General features: G+C 52.4%; 1 pseudogene; it reads right to left on the bottom strand.

Moving 5' to 3' along the window:
• Positions 1-255: 255 nt before the first annotated feature.
• Positions 256-696, bottom strand: LOC144146281 (E3 ubiquitin-protein ligase RING2 pseudogene; annotated as a pseudogene).
• Positions 697-17213: the final 16517 nt, after the last annotated feature.

The following is a 17213-nucleotide window of genomic DNA, read 5'->3' as shown; positions in this document are numbered from 1 at the left end:
CCCCACGAGTGTGTAATACATTTGGCATGATATATTACACTTTGTCTAGCACACAGAACAGAAGACGATGAAGAGGGACCACTCAGACGCAGAAGACAGACCACTCGAACAACACGAAACATCCTTGAGCTTTCCGATGGCCACAGTAGAACCCCAGAAGTCTTTTTAACGTCAGGCGCTTTCCCAGCAAAGGTTGCAAAGCTTCACGGTGTAGGTGATCCCAAGAGAGACATCCTGGTGGAGAGTTTGCCGTGTCTAGATGGTAAAACGACGGCTTGAAGCACTCGCTCCGCTGCTGCTGCCGGAGGCCTCCCCGCCGCGGTCGTCTCTGGAGGTGGAGGCGCCAGGGCTTGCAGGTCGCTCCTGCGTCAGCGTCTCTGGAAAGAGCTTGGCGATGAGCATGTCGAACGTGTAGTCGGGACGAAGCGACCGCTTGGACTTCAGCTTCGTGCGGCATGTGGGACACTCCTTGTTGCCCGTCCGTAGGGCTTTGACGATGCAGTCCTGGCAGAACCGGTGCAGGCACTCGGTCGTCATGGTGTTCTTCAGCAGGCCCAGGCAGACGGGGCACTTGAAGTCGCTTAACATGCCACTCGGCGACGTGGCGATCTCGACTTCGGGGTCTGTTATCACCTCTTGCGGCGTACGCTGCTGCTCGTAGAGCGTCAGCTCCCAGTTTCGCTGTGGCGAAGACATCGTAGACGCCCTCGGAGCAGCGTTACAGTGTAGCAGCGTGTTCCATCGGCGTCTCTGCGTCTGCCATATCACCTTCCAGACCGGCGCGTGATTTTGATGATGATGATAGTGGAGGTGATGGCTTTCGAAATGGGTCTTCGTCTCCTTCACGGTTAAAATATATTTATTTATTTTGTCTTCGGCACTCTGTTTATACGTCGTACTGCTTCTCGCTTTCTTTCTGTTTGCTTTTATTCCCTTTACCTTGTCCATTTTCTTTCTCAGTTCTTTTTTCTTATGTTCTCGGGGTTCGCCACCAGGAGGCCAACGTCACCGCCCACGATCGAGTCGTTTCGGTGCCCATTTATTTCGCTACAATAGCGGACTTTTTCTCTGACCATCATACGGCAAAAACCAGCAGTTCCGGTACGTTTTCTGGAACACGTGGACGCCCGACTCAGGTCGAAAGTATCGTCCACCTCATGGTCTCCCTTCTCGCCGGTTACGCTAGGCCTCGCCTCCAGGCCTAGCGACACCGCTGCGTCTATCACGACACCTACCGCCACAACATCGGACCAGAGTTACCAATCAACGTTCCACCAGACATCCCTCGCCACTATGGAGTTTGACGAGATAAGTGGCCGCACAATTCCCCCACAAAATACTCGGAAGACGGTGCTCGCCGCCCGCTCTAAACCAGCTGACGCCAAGCAGCCACCCCGCCATCTATCGTCGGACTTCAACCAGTCGCCCCGCCGACCACAGGAAGACCCAAAAACTGCTGCAACCATGCGCGTCGACCCACTACCCAGGCAACCACTACATAATCATTTACCGCCCGCGCTCTGGTCTGAGTATAGCGTCCTCGGCTCCCCGAACTCTTGCGGCAAGTTTCGCTGAATCAAGCGACATTTCGAGGCAGCAGTTCCTCAACGAAGTTATTTTACTAGCTCATAGAAATAACGATTCACCTCGGAAGTGCAGACATGGTTGCCCCATACATGATCCACCACCCAACACCTGCCATGGTGTGTTCCACGGTCTGGAAGGTGACACTACCCAGGAAACTCTGCAAGAACTTCTAGAAGCCCACCGCCCACTCCTCCTCCACGCTCGGCTCATGGCACGCAGCACATCAGCCCTCCTGACGTTCAATGGCACCCGTGTCACCTACTACGTCCAAGTGGGCTGCGTTCTCCATCGCTGCCGGCCCTATTGCCACGTCGCCCAGGTTTGTCAACTCTGCGGCGACGTCGGTCATCGCCAAGACATCTGCCCCCCACCCAAACTCACTGAATTCAGTGCCCCCGCTGCACGTCGCCAACCCATCACCCCAGCACGACTGTCAACCTATACGTGAAATTTATGGGTGCTATTCGTTGAAAAGTTTAGCTGTCAATTCCTTCGCTTGGCAACACTGGAAACGCGGATGCGCCACGGAAATGGCGCGGATTTTGCCTCTGCGCCCGCACGCCGGCGTGCGTCGTCTGCTCCCTTTCCACACGATTCGCAACGGTGGCGCCAACGGAGATATTAGGGAGTTTTAGCTGACCGTCTTTCACGGTCCGCTCCGCTCCGATAGCAAGCGGAAGCGCCATTGCGCATGCGTGGCGCGCTTGGCCGCGAACGGCATTGGCTCCGGTTGCGCTGAGCGGGCCGCCGATACCGGAGCGGAGCGTCGAAAACGATCAGCTAAACCTCTCGATTATTAATCGCACTCACATTGGACTCGAGGCAACACTTCGCGTTCAGTAAGGTAGAGTTTGTAACGTGCAACATAGTCATGTGCTTAGCATGGAAAAGTACCGCCATCCCACGGAGCCAGACGTAACGAGTGGCGGCGCACTCACACGGTTGCCTGCATGCGCGCCTCGCCAGTGAATACAAGTAATACCAGCAACCCCACGTTACCGCCAGCAAGGAGTGCCCAAAATGAGTCCTACCCACGCCCACTCCGAAACGGGTGATCTCAACCATGAAGACTGCCCATCCATATACGCACCGAAACAAGGTGAGCTTGTAAGCCATTGCTGCGCAACGTACTTCCCACTGCTCACACCTCCCCACCCCTGAAAACTGCTCACACATACCTCCCCACCCCTTCCCACCACTAACATCTCCCCTATCTCCGCCGCTCCCAAAATCACCCTGTCCTGCCAACTCCGGCAAACGCTACAAAAACTGCAACAACGATGCACGCTGGAACACACAGTCCGCGGCCTCGCCTCACGCACTCCCCCTGAACCTCCCATAGACGTAATGGTAGAAAAGGTCGCAGGACGCCTCATTCAAAAATTCACCAACGCATCACCCAAGCCCTCGAAGCCCTCCAAGCCAAAGCAGTAGCCACTCTATATAGCCCCTGCAGCCCCTTATTGAATCGATCAACACTTGAGTCGCGCAACTCGAAGAAATGACCGAACTTGCCCCTTTTCCCCAACCGCAAACGAAGAAAGCCAAATTTCAACAGCAAGAGTCCTATGGCAACTGATCCCCAGGATTTCCCAATCTACCGATGGAACTGCCGGCCATCCAAGAACGAGAAAAATCAACCAGCCCTACACGTTTCCGAAAGCCCTCCTCAGGTCATCACCTCAAAAAAGGCTGACACCCCCAACCCATCTCTTCAAGGATATACCACTTACACACAAGACACCCTGCACCGCAATGCGACGTTAGTGGCACAGCACCTTACCGCGCAAGAACATCACCTTGCCTCTCCCTTCGCACAAACTTTTATAGAGGTTCTTCCTGATCGACATACTCACCCAAGTGTATATATCCACAATGCTTACAGTCCTCCGCCAACCTCACTTCATGCGATTGAAGCCTTGATGCACGACGCTAAGAAACAAGCATCCCGCAGTCCCTTCATCCTACTCGGTGATTTTAACCCTCCACATCACTTTTGGGGCTACACACAAGCGTCCAAAAAAGGCACCGCCCTTCTCCACGCGACCCAGCACCATGCCCTCACTCTATACAACGACCTCACCACCCCCACCATGCTGGGTACGAGATTCTCCAGCGATACCTCCCCTGACCTCCGCTGTGCAAACTACGTCACCTACCTGGACTGGCAACGGACCCAAGAAGTTCCGGGCAGTGATCACTGTATCATCAAGATAACAACTAACCTCGGATGCACCACACGCTCACTGGGGAAGGCCAGCATCACAAATTGGCCCGAATTCCGCAAAGACCCAACCACGCTTCCCTCCATCACAGATAGCCTTCAAGATTGGACAGCAGCCCTGGAAGTCCTAGTGCAGAAACACACAAAAACGGTGCAACTCACCGATAAACACGCGGAGGCTGACACCCATCTCCTTCATATATGGGAAGCCCACTGGGGCGTTGTGAAACGATGGCAGAAACAAAAACACAACCAAACACTCAAAAAAGGGAAAAAGACATCCCCCTCGCGAGGGGCACGATCAAATGCACAGCATTTCCGAGGGGGTGCGCCGCCAAGTCGTATCTCTCGATCGCGGGACCCGTGTCGCCATCTTTCGGAGGCGCGGGACAACTTGTGGCGCTTTCGAAACAAACCAGAAATAAGTGGATATAAGGCGCGTTCGGTGCATCGAAATCTGTGTCGGTTTCGTGGCTCAGTCGGTAGTGCGCCGGGCACCTTGCGTTCCGCCCGCGGCGTCATGAGTTCGAAACCGGGCGCCGGAAACTTATTTCTTTTATAGTGTAGTGGCCTGGCTGCGGACTACGACAAGTACGACAAGGCACGCCAACGCCGCGTGACATTGTGAGTTACTAAAATGCTATGCATTTAAAACGTATCGCAAATATTATACCTGCAGGCTGTGCAGTATGCACACACGCTCACAGTACAAAAATGGTACTCCTTCTGCGATCAACTAAAGAGCAGGCACCCTCATCCGGAAGCGCACCTGGGACGTCCTTCGCAAGCTTATCGGAGACAAGCCTACATGCACCACCACCACCACACACCAAATCAATCTACTCATCTGAAACAACGATCTAACCCCCCCCCCCCCTAGAACTCCACTCTCCCCGTGACCATCTCATTGGGCACCCGACAACTTACTCCACGCCCACCTCTGTCCTATATTCAGGTCCCACTAACGTCGCACTAGACACCCTCTTAACCACCAAGGAACAACACCAGACCATCAGCAAGGTTACTAGAAATACGACTCCTGGCCGCGATCGCACCACCAACAAGCTCTTTCAAAATCTCGACGATGAGGCCCAAGAATCTATACTATACGCCTCGAGCTTTGCGATCGCTGCGCCGCCTGCCGCAGCTTCTCCGCGGTGTTGACGGGATTTGCGCTGCGTGACTGATAGGGGCTCGTGCCGTGTTTTGGTTCTGTTTCGCTTCTTTTCGCCTTTCCGCGCCCTAAAAAAACTTGTTACGGTGACGTCTATAGGCAAAGGGTACGTTTAGGTCATTTAAAAAGTAGCTGCGTCTTCGTAGAGTACGCGATCGCCTGCAAGAGCTACCCGGGGACGCGGTTCTTCGCGCTTCGTCGCCGCTCTTCCGGGCGTCGGCGACGGCAGCAACGTATCACCCCTGTCACCTCCAAAACATCAGGCACAAATGAATTCTACTGTCGCCTCGTTTAGACCTGATACTGGCACAATGAGAGGTTGGCTTTATTTTGCTGCGTGGACAACGAATGCGGCTTCGTTTGGAATATATACATCGCAGAAAAATATGTATCGGGGATGTGATTACCCAATCCAAGACAATAACTTATGCCTCTTATAAGATATAAACCCTGCGAAAATGTTAAGTATATTCCAAGCCTGTGCGTCGTTAAATATGTGCCCACACACGCCATATAGCAAGAACCAAGGCAAGTTAATGAAAGCACGGAAAAATAAATGCTGTGCAAGTGCGGAATTAAGAAACGTAATAGCTCTAACAGAAATGAAAAAAAAAACACAGTGCAGCTTCTGACATGCTAAAGACGTTCGTCGAAACTTAAGCCAGGTAGGGTTCAGACCAACTATACGCGAAATGCACCGCTATTTCGTGAGACATCGGCGGGGGGGAGGGGAGGGGGACGCTGTGTACAAATGAGGAGCGGAATCAAGCAATGAACGTTTTAGTAATCACACACAAATCTCGCGTTCACTTTCCTTTTGTTTTTCTACTTCAACAAACAGCTTATCGTACGGCGGACGCATCTTTGGAAGTATACAGGGCAGGCTGTTCAACAAGCGATGAAAGGTGTCGTTGGAAGAGTGCACATGTGGTATGTGAGGTCCTCTGATTTCAGTTTCTGCTTTATTCTGCAGGCTCCCTGTGCCATATGACGATATTTCGAAGAAGGATTAGTCGCGGGCGCGGATTATATTCTAAGCCCGTCTCCGCGCTGCTCGCAGAAGATATATGTAGCAGATGAATGTTTCCGGGCGCTCACCTCACGACAAGACGGCTCTGTCGTGTGCTGATCCCCGAGTATAATTATGCATTGTCCATCGTACTTTTGTTGAATATTCCGAAATTACCGCAGACTGGCTTGTAAATGGTGGTGATCAATATCTGAGGTATTTATTAGCAAACGTAACTGGCGTGCTGTCAGGTATGAGTGCTCCGCTGATTGCGAACAAAACCGATTTAAATTGTAGTGTATAGCCGTATCATGAACATCTGAGGACCCGTTGGTTACGGAGACACTGCTAGTAAATTCAGGTCAGCGTAACTACAATCGACTCCATCATACGCCCGTTCCGCGACGCTGGCCTGTGAAACACACCTGGCGCTTATACAGATCGAATATACCACACTAAGGTCGCGCCAGAAACATTTATACTCTCGTAAACACACCCGATCTGCGAACAGAGTGACTGCTCCACATAAACACTGATTTCAAACGCCCGCAAACGGTAAATCTCAGGCGTGAACGTGCCGCAAAAGCAGCGGCGGCACTGGGGAGCCGGACGCGGCCTCCCGCGCCTGCTTTCGAAACGGGTCGCTAGGGGGATTTCAGTGGCGCCCCTACAGGCCGCGCTCGAGGCGTATAGCTCTCTTTAACCACCACTCACAAGCGGGCACCCTCCCTGCGCACCTGACAGGGCAAATAGCCCGCCTATCCACTACCTCAACCGGTCTGCACATCCTTGACCGACTCGGGATTCGTGCCCCTACTTTGCCCGCTCATAAATACCCCATTCCTCGCGCCATTCACGCTCGACTTGTAGTCCGTCCTATACCACGCAACATGCACCCTGTGTATCATGCGGGACGCAGAATGCAACGAGCGCAGGCTCTTCAGCGACGCCTACCTGTAAGACCAGATACCTTATACGTTGACGCGGCAGAATACCGTCGCCGCGATGCTTATGCTCTGGCCATTGTGAATCGGCCGGACGACCCCCCGTTATGCTCCCTTACAGTTCGCACCCCTTGCCCTGCCACGGCGGAGGAGGCGGCAATTGCACTCGCCCTGTCACAAAGGCCGACCCCACGATCGTAATCTCTGGTTCAAAGACGGCCGTTCAAAATTTCGCCCGTGGTCTCATTTCGCCACTGGCACTCAAAATTAACTCTCAAAATCCTCCAACTTCCCCGGCAGAACTGCTATGGACCCCGGCGCACTCGGGACTCGGGCGGAACGAGGCGGCCCATGACGCGGCTCGAGGATTCACAGTCCGCGCGGGAGCCAGCCTAGTTCCTTACCATGGGGCCCGATCCGCCAGAGACCGCCTAATTACGTATCATGACATACTCACACATTACCGCCTCGCCCGTCGAAAATACCCCCCGGCGCATCCCCAGCTCAGCAATGAGCAAGCGCGCACCTGGCGACTTCTTCAGGTTCATTCCTTTCCCTGCAGGGCGGTGCTCCATCATATCCACCCTTCCCTCTACCCCTCACCTCATTGCCCCGCATGTGGCCAGCGCGCCACACTTGCCCACTCTATGTGGGCATGTCCTTCCAATCCCTTCCCATTAATCACCCGTGACGAGCAATGGGAGGGTGCGCTGGGCAGCTCCGACCCGGGCGTTCAGATCGCCATGGTGGAACGAGCTGCCATCGTCGCCGCCGACCTCCAACCGGCGGCCACCACGCTTCCCTAACCCCAGTCGCTCAATAAAAGTTTTTTTCTCTCTCTCTCTCTCTCTCTCCCTCCGCAATGGCGCCACGCCGACATTACTCTAATTTCCAAACCCAATTAAGTCAATTGCAATCCCTCACATCATGTCTCGGCAAGCTGCCGGAACATATGGTACACGCAAGACTCACTGCCCATCTGGAAAATAATGACCTTTTCCCGCACACGATGTTCGGGCTCCGTAACCAACTTTCCACACAAGGCGTCCTTCTTCAGCTGAAAGAACAGGTCACAGACAACCTCAGAAAAATTTACCTCAACGCAAGCCTAGCTTTGGATGTACGTGGTGCCTTTGACAACGTCACCCATGAAGCCGTCCTCAATGGACTGAACACCACACGCTGTGGTCAACGCACCTTCGACTATGTACGGGCATTTTTAGCAGACTGAACTGCCACAATCCGACTCGGATCACTGACCTCCCCAACGTTATCCACACCCTCCAAGGGAAGCTCACAAGGTTCGGCTATCTCCCCCTTATTGCTTTAAGTGCAGAGCACTTTAGGCGCTCGCCTTGTCGTCCTAGCTCGCTCGCTGGAACCAAGCATATCGCCACGGAGTTACGGTATAGCCTGTCACGGTCTCTTCGCCGCGGCGTAACCCAGAGGCTTTGAAAGCCAAGCGGCTATGCCAGGATATACGTAGCGTAATCTAAGGTTCAGCTGGTTATTCTTAGCTTTCCTGGTTGTCTATGATTAGCTGATTATCATGCTTACTGCTGCTTATCCCCCAATCCAAATCTAATCCAAATCCAATCCAATACAAAACCAATACAAATACAATCCAAGCCAAGTCAAGCCAATCAAATCCAATCCAGAACTCCCGCTAGCGCAGTTTCAGGCCGGGGGCGCGCGAGCACCGCTAAGGCGGGAAATTTGAATTGCATGGGGTGGTAGCAGTAAGCAGATAACGGCAGTACAGCCCATTATGGCGAATCACTGTTCTGCACTTCCGACAGCTTTCACATTGAGTGGAACGGCTTTAATTTTGTTCAATATCGCCCTTTTAGATCTGCTTAAGCAGATTTCTGGAATCACTAACCTTCATTATGCTCTCTACGAGGATGATCTTACCTTCTGGATCCCCAAAGATCATCCGGCGCCCAACAATCCGCTTTACAACAAGGAGTGGACGCCGTCCTCAACTACATCGCACCACGCGGTCTCACCTGTCACCACTCAAAATCAGCCCTTCTCGTCCTTCATGCACGTACCTGTGGAAGATACCTAGACCCGGCACAGGACTCTCGGGTCATGATTCACCATCCCTCAAGTGAAGACACCACGAATCCTGGGAGTAAGCTTCCAAGCAGATGGATCTGGAACAGCACTCCTATCCCAACTACACTTCACTATATCACAACTCGCCCACCTCATCTGTCGTATATGCATACACAAACATGGTTTAAAGAACAAGGCACGTGTCAACTTGTGCAAGCATTACTGCTCAGCAGGCTTACGTATGGCACTCCCTATATCCAACTCGGCCCCAAGAACACTCCGAATTGGATGCGCTGTCATCCGTCGAGCCTACAAGATAGCCCTGGGACTACCGGCTTTCACTTCTACCAACAAGCTCCTTCAACTTGGTCTACATTATTCGCTCTCCGAACTCATAGACGCTCAAAGAACCAGCCAACTCTCTCGCCTTACGCTCACCCCTGCAGGCAGCACAAACCTCCAAAATTTAGGCCGTCCTATACCAGAACCCCATAAAGCACTACAGCTGATATCCCTCTTATACGGGCCACAATCAAAGTCACCCCAATCCCACGACATATGCATCCCGAGTACAACAAAGGACGTCGCAACGCTTGTGTTCGCTACCTTCATAAGAAGTACTCATCGGACAACGACACACGACACGGCGACATCGCTCACTCGCCTTCCCATACAACCCTAGCGGTCCCCGACACCAATGGCACCATCTACACTGCGGCCAGTTACCGCCACCTATCCCCATCTGCAGCGGAAGCTATGGCAGTAGCCCTAACAGTGCATACAGCAACGTCCGACTACCTCACGATTATCACCGACTTGCAGCAAGCCTGTCGAAGATACCTCCTTGGAAGAATTCCTGTACCTGCCCCCAAGCTTCTACAAGCTATAGTATCACCTCCTAACGTAACCATCGTCTGGACACCAGGTCGCACCTCCCTCCCCGGGAACAAAGCAACCCACGCTGCGGCCCGCGAACTCCACTACCGGCACTCCCGATGAGGCCGGGTGACTTGGACACCATGACAGACACGCTACACCCACTACCAGCAACCCACTGCGATATCTTAGCGCACTATCGCCCCCCCCCCCAAAACCCAAAAATACCATCCTGCACAGCCTACACTCACCAACGAAGAATCCACATTTGTCAAAAAACAAATAAATTCTTCAACGTCACCATCCTGTCTCATTTCTCCCCCAGCCGTTTGACCTACAACTGCCCTGACTGATGATGATGGTGATGATGGTTCGAGTTTAATGTCGCAAGACCAACAAGGGCAAAGAATGCCACAGACAAAGTTATTTCATGAAGAGAGATGTGCAATTAAATACTAAATGGTCTGAGTAAAAACAAAAGTGAAGCGAATGCATGAAGATGGCTGGTGTATAGGTCCAGCGTGATTATGCATGATATGAAAGAAGCTGTAAAAACTTGACATCTGATAAAAACTGAAAAACACGCTTGTTAGAAAACATTGGGTTGTCGGCCAAGAAGTGTGATGGGTGTAGCGGGATGTGTTGTCTTTACAGTTCAGGAAAATGTTTGCGTCGTGTGGTGTCGAGTGCCTTGCATTGAATGGAACTACGGATAGGGCCTCTCCGCACGTGCTGCACTGTGGTCTAGAAGATCCCTTGAGCAGATACGAGTGCGTTGCATGCGTGTGTCCTATCCGTAGCCTAGCCAAGGCGACTTCCGTGTGTCTGTTGTGCGAGTCAGCTGTGTACCGTCCCAAGTGTGGCATTATTGCATGTAGTTGTCTGTTTTTTCACTCCAGCGTGTTTGCCATTTTCTACGCAAGTATTGTATTATGTGTGGCTTGAGGTCTGTGTAGGGTACCGTTGTAATGCCTACAATGTTCCTGAGTGCAGCAGCAGCGGCCCTCTCGTCTGCCAACTCGTTCCGAGCGATCCCAGCGTGTCCTGGGACCCAGCAGATGAGCATCTCATGCTTTTGCGCATAGACAGACATAATGGTGTTGAACACAAGATTAACTATGTGGTTTCTGGGGGGGCTTGTGCGATGATAGTGCACGAACAACACTCAAGGAATCTCTATAGGTGATGGAATTGGGAATTTGATTTTCAAGAATGTGTTGTACAATGAGTAAAATTCCATATGCTTCTGCTGAAAAAACTTTTATGTGTAAGCTCATGGTTCTGGCTGCATTGAAATTCGGACCATGAGCAGCGCAGGACACCATAGTGGAGGTTTTAGAAGCGTCACTGTAAAATTCTGCACATGGTATTTAAACTGCAGAGACAAAGTACTGTAGTATTTCAGCTCGTGGTGCCCGATTTTTGTCAAGTTTCATAAAAGAAAGGTCACAGGATACAGGGCGAACTTTCCAAGGCGGTAAAATGTCTGAAAAGGTTGATCTGTACACATATAGAAACGAAGCGCTGAGATCCGAGGCTCGCTCTCTCACTCTAAGTGAAAAGGGCAGAGAAACGGCTGGGCGATTTACAAACAGCATAGATGCGGATGTATCGTTAAAGACAAGATAAAAAGGATGGTTATTCAGCCATGAAATTTTAAAAGCATAAAGCAAGTCCATGTACGTCCGTTGGTTTTCGAGGCACCACTTGTTACACTCGACATGCAGACTTTGGTCCGGGCTAGTGCGAAAAGCACCCGATGCAAGACGAAGCCCCAAGTGTAGCACTGGGTCAAGCATTCGCAATGCTGTTTTAGTCGCCGACCCATACACCACACTGACATAGTCCAAATGAGACCCAACCAAAGCAGTATATAATCGCAGCAGGAGTTCTTTGTCAGCCCCATAGAATTGGTGGGAGAGAACCTTAAGGATATTCATTGTTTTCAGACATTTATGCTTAAGTTTTTTTTATGAGGGGAATGAATGTGAGTTTGTGGTTAAACACAACACCTAAAAACTTGTGCTCCTTGTTCACAGGAATGGACACACCATTAAGACTAGTGTCTGGGTCCGACTGGACCTCCCGCTTCCTGGAGGACACAACGCAAGAGCTTTTTCGAGGGTTAAGTCTAAAACCATTCTTGTCTGTCCATCCGGCAAGTTTCTTGACGCCCAGCTAGACTTTAAGTTCACAGACAAACATACTATATGATTTAAAAGATATCTGCACGTCGTCTACATACATGCAATAAGAAATTGTAGGTGGCAATGCCTTCCCAAGAGAGTTCATCTTGACTATGAAAAGAGTGCAGCTCAACACGCCACCTTGCGGCACGCCATTTTCTTGCACGTGAACCTTTGAGAGTGCGGAAACAACTCTCACCCGAAACGTTCTCTCTGACAAGCAACTAACAAGGGTGTTTAACATGTTACCCGAAACACCGAATGACTTGAGGTCACTAAGGATCCCGTAACGCCAAGCGGTGTCGTAGGCCTTCTCGAGGTCGAAAAACACAGTTACACAATACTGTTTATGCACGAAGGCATCCTTGATGTACGAGTCAAGTGCGACGAGTTGATCTTTCGTTGATCGCCCCACCCTGAAGCCTGCCTGGCAGCTCTCGAGAAGACCGTTGTACTCAAGGAAGTACACGAGCCTGCGATTTATTATCTTCTCGAGAAGCTTGCACAGGCAGCTCGTCAGGGCTATAGGACGGTATCTTGAGGGGGACGACGGGTCTTTTCCCTCCTTCAAGAAAGCCACTACTATGGCCTCCCTCCGAGAGTGTGGAATGTGCCCCGAACGCCACATTTTATTATATAGATGTAGAAGTGTTTCAAGTGTGTCTGCGTGTAGGTGTTGTATCATTGTATATGTGATGTTATCTGGGCCTGGAGCTGAGGGTTTACACGTGCTTAGAGCAGCCCTCAGCTCATGCAGTGAAAACTCTGAGTTATAAGATGTTGACCTATTGTAATCTAGTAACGGCTTCTTTTGGGCCGATCATTTGTGTCTCATGAAAGTGTTTGTGTAGTGCCCTGAACTGGACACGTGTTGGAAGCGTTGTGCAAGTGTGTTGGCCTGGTCCTCGAGTGTGTCCCCTGTTGGGCTAACCAGGGGCAGGCTGTGTGTTTGTTGTCCTTTGAGCTTACGTATGTGTGTCCAGACTTTGTGTGTGTCTGTGTACGAGTTTATGGATGTCAAGAAGGAGTACCAACTCTCTCGTTTTGCCCCACGGCGCACACGTTTTCCAAACGCCTTGGCCCGTTTGAACAAGAGGAGGTTACTCGACGTGGGGTACCGACGAAGGATACCCCACGCCTTGTTCTGGGCCTCTCTCGCCAGCCTACAGTCCTCATTCCACCACGGCCTCCTCTGGTTGCGCAGGGCACCAGGGGCGTGGGGAATGGGCTTTTCGGCGGTGTCGAGGATGTGCGCCGCTGGGTAGCTTCTTTGACGTGTAGGTTTCCTATGGATGTGCGGTGTAGTTTGGATGTCTCTGTAAATGTGTTCCAGTTAGCTCTTCCTTCGTTGAACCTGTTTTGGGAAGATGGACTGCGTGGGCCTTTACCTATATATGTTAGTGAGGTGGGGAAGTGGTCACTATCATATGGGTCCGTGCCCACACCCCACTCAAGACATGGAAAGAGAAATGTCAAGATTTTAGTATGTATTGTGTCCTAGGTTATGGTATGTAGGCTGTTTCTTGTTGAAAAGGCATGCTCCCGAGGATGCTAAAAACTTCTCTATCAGGCGACCTCGGGCATCTGCACGAGAAGAGCCCCAAAGAGGATTGTGTGCATTAAGGTCGCCATTGAGGATGTATCGTTCGGGCAGCTGGTCAACCAGCGCCTCGAAATCGCAGCTCGAAAGTGCGAAATCAGGAGGAATGTATATGGAGCAGAGCGTTATCAACCTATTAAATGTTATTGTGCGGATTGCTACAGCCCCAATGAAAGTGTTCAAAGTGACAGGGTGGCATGCTAAGGATTTCCTGGCGATTATTGCCACACCGCCTGAAGAGTGTGTGCAGCCATCCCTGTCCTCTCTGAATACCATGTAACTATTCAAGAAATTTGTGTGCTTGGAATTCAAATGTGTTTCCTGAACACACATTACATTTGACTGATTAGCATGCAGTAGTTCGTATACATCAAGATTTTAAAGAAGGCCCATGCAGTTTCATTGGATTATGTTTTCTCTTCCCATGTTCGGAGCTACTGGAGTGTGGTGTTTATGTATCGCCTTTCGGGGCTTGAACTCTTGGAGGGGGCTTTTTCGGCCTCTCTACAGGTTTGGATGCGGGGACCCGTTCCTTCCGCTGCGACAAAAAGAGGAACGGTCCCACGTACATTTCATCCTCGGATGTCCTAGGGGGGCCCGATGGACCAGGCCCCTTGGACTTGGCATCCATTCGGGTGCCTTTCGTTTTCTGAGCCGCTACCGCCGAAGGTGTCGGGAGCACCACAGGTGGCACGGGCGGTGCGGCAGAGGTGGGAGCCAATGCGGGACCCCCGGTGTCCATCTCCTCCGCATGCTCCAGTAAAAGCAGGGAGGGTGAGGAAGCAGGGGCCGGAGGGGCATCGGTCTCGACGGTGGCTGTTGCCACCACAGCCGCTGCTGGCTCAGCGAGCTGTGCGGACGCGGGTTGGGCTGCCTGAGGCAACCCAGGGGGTAGCGGGGGCGGGACCAAGTCCGACTCTCGGTACTGGGTCCCCGCCGAAACCAGACGCCGCTCCGCCCCCCGGCGAGCTGCGTCGGCGTACCTCCCCAGGGGGAAAGAGGATTACCTCTGGGTAGGTGATGTTCTCGGTGATCTTAACATTGATTATCTGCTTCTCTTGCTTAAAATTTTCAGATTTTCGCGAGTACGCTGCATGGGGTCCCTGGCAGTTGGCACAGGTGAAGGTTTCGGATTCACAGTTTTCTGAAGGATGGTCATGCTGGCCGCACTTAGCACAGGTAAGTCAGCCACGGCAAGAGTTTGTGCCATGCCCGAACCGTTGGCACTTGAAGCAGCGCTGTGAGTTCGGGATGTACGGGCGGACAGAACAATGGACACAACCAGCATTTATGGATTCTGGAAGGGTGGATTGATCGAAGGTCAGGATAATGTGTTTAGTTGATATCTGGTTGTCATCGCGGCGTATGGATATGTGCTTTAAAGCCGTGACGTCCTGATCCCTTAAGCCTTCAAAAAGGTTGGCATCGGTTTCGGAAATCACACCTGCCTCAGAGATCACACCCTGAAAGCTGTTGAGGCTGCGGTGGTGTGTGACCCTGATCTCCAGATCTGTCATGCGGGTTTGTTTCAGGAGGATTGTGGATTGCTGCTGAGTTTTTACTTCAACTAGCACTTCACCAGTCCTGGGCTTTTTGGCGTCGTATTCAGTTCGTCGTTCGTTAGGTTTCCGTTTTCGTCGTTTCCGTTAGGTTGAGGTACGTAGCTACCGTTATATTTACAGTTTGGTTTCCATGGTAAGTACCACACTTTTCACTTACCGGAACTACGAAATGGGAAACTGCGTTGAGCCCAAGGCTGTTTCGCATACTACTCAGGGTTCCCCTACGGGAAGATGGTGTAATTTTATTAGATGCGACGGGGCTATGTCCCTCCCTTGTCGTTGTTGCGCCGTCAACACCCCCACTGCGCATGCTCGGCTTGCTGAACGCCCGGTGGTGTCTTACCCTTTAATGGCTCCTGGAGCGACTGTGTTACCGGTGTCTTCCTGAGCCGGCCCGAGGTGAGCCGAGCATGCGCAGTGGGGGTGTGGACGGCGCCACAACAAGGGAGGGACATAGCCCCGACCATGAGATGCTGGAGCGACAGTGTTGCCGGTGTCTTCCTGGGCCGGCACGAGACGAGCACGCTTCCCCTTAAAGGGCTCCTGGAGCGACAGTGTTGCCGGTGTCTTCCTGGGCCGGGGGATGGACGGACGACGGGCGACGGAGCCGAGAGCAAGAGATGCTTTGCATCTAAAACGAGGGTAGTTATCTGGTTTTGGGAGCGAGATCGAAGGCAAAAGAGGAAAAGAAGCTTCGGTATGGCCGATCACGTTTGGGGGGGGGGGGTAGAAAAGACCATATGGCATAGTATAAAAGCAGGGGACGGGGGTACTTTCTTCGCTCGGGTTACCCTGATACCGAGAGAGGTCCCGGAGCTCTCTGCCTGGTAAACAGACAGGAGGTCCTAACGGCCACCGCTCGTGGTTTCTCACCCTCCACCTATAAACAAATCGCCACGGTTGAATACAGCTTATGTTTGGGTGCTCGGGGTTCGCGTATCGCCAATACCGTCACCAAGATTACTCAAGGTGCCCCGTGCGGGGGACTGCCCTGACTGCCACACCCCAGCCACAACCCCCCCCCCCCCCCCCACCTCGTATACTTCTGCCCACACCACCCTTCCCCACTCTCCTCACCTACTCCCCAGCAGTGGGAATGCGCGCTGACCAGCTCGGACCTACAGGACCAGCAAAACCTGATCCAGCGGGTCACCCGAGCAGCGACGGCACGCGGCTACCTGAACTAAGGCGGCCGCCCATACGCTGTAAATCTGTAAAAAAAATGCACCGTCTTCCCGTAGGGGAACCCTGAGTAGTATGCGAAGCAGCCATGGGGTCGACTCAAGTTCCCATTAGTTTTCAGTTCGATCGCGGCGTTGCGGGAGGAGAATGAGGGGAGTGGAGCGCGCCCGCGCGTCATTTATACCGCGGAGCTACAGTGGCGCCCCCAGCGGAATATGCAGCAGCTACCGTCGCGTCTCTAACCCTAAGCTACTTCGCATTATCGCGCGCGGAGCCGCAGGTGTTGCCATTCATTGCGCAATCCTGGAGAGGAGAGGAGCTTCGGAGAGGAGAGGAGGAATACCGGAGAGGAGAGGAGTATCGGAGAGGAGAGGAGGAATGCCTCGCATACTACTCAGGGTTCTCCTAAGGGGAGATGACGACGGTGGTTGAAAGCGAAGCTATCTTGTGATGTCTTTCTCTCTCTCTCTCTTTCTCTCTCTCTCTCTCGTGATGGATTCTTTGGTTGGCCAATCTTTAGGGGCATCCTGCCACAATCATCACCAGCGGTGCCTGGCCAGGCATGCGCAGTGGGTGTGCGGACGACGGAAAACAACGACAAGGGAGGGACACAGCCCCGAGCATGAGATGCTTCGCATCTAATGCAATCCCTAGGGGCATCCTGCCACAATCATCAGCGGTGCCTGGCCAGGCATGCGCAGTGGGGGTGTGGTACTCAGGGTTCCCCTACGGGAATATGACGACGGTGATTGAACGCGAAGCTATCTCGTGATGGATTATTTGGTTGGCCAATCCCTAGGGGCGTCCT

Source organism: Haemaphysalis longicornis, unplaced genomic scaffold (genome assembly GCF_048455015.1).
Source record: "Haemaphysalis longicornis isolate Haplotype H1 unplaced genomic scaffold, Haemaphysalis longicornis Haplotype H1 scaffold_7, whole genome shotgun sequence".
Lineage (NCBI taxonomy): Eukaryota > Metazoa > Arthropoda > Arachnida > Ixodida > Ixodidae > Haemaphysalis > Haemaphysalis longicornis.
This window is presented reverse-complemented; position numbering and strand designations above follow the sequence as displayed.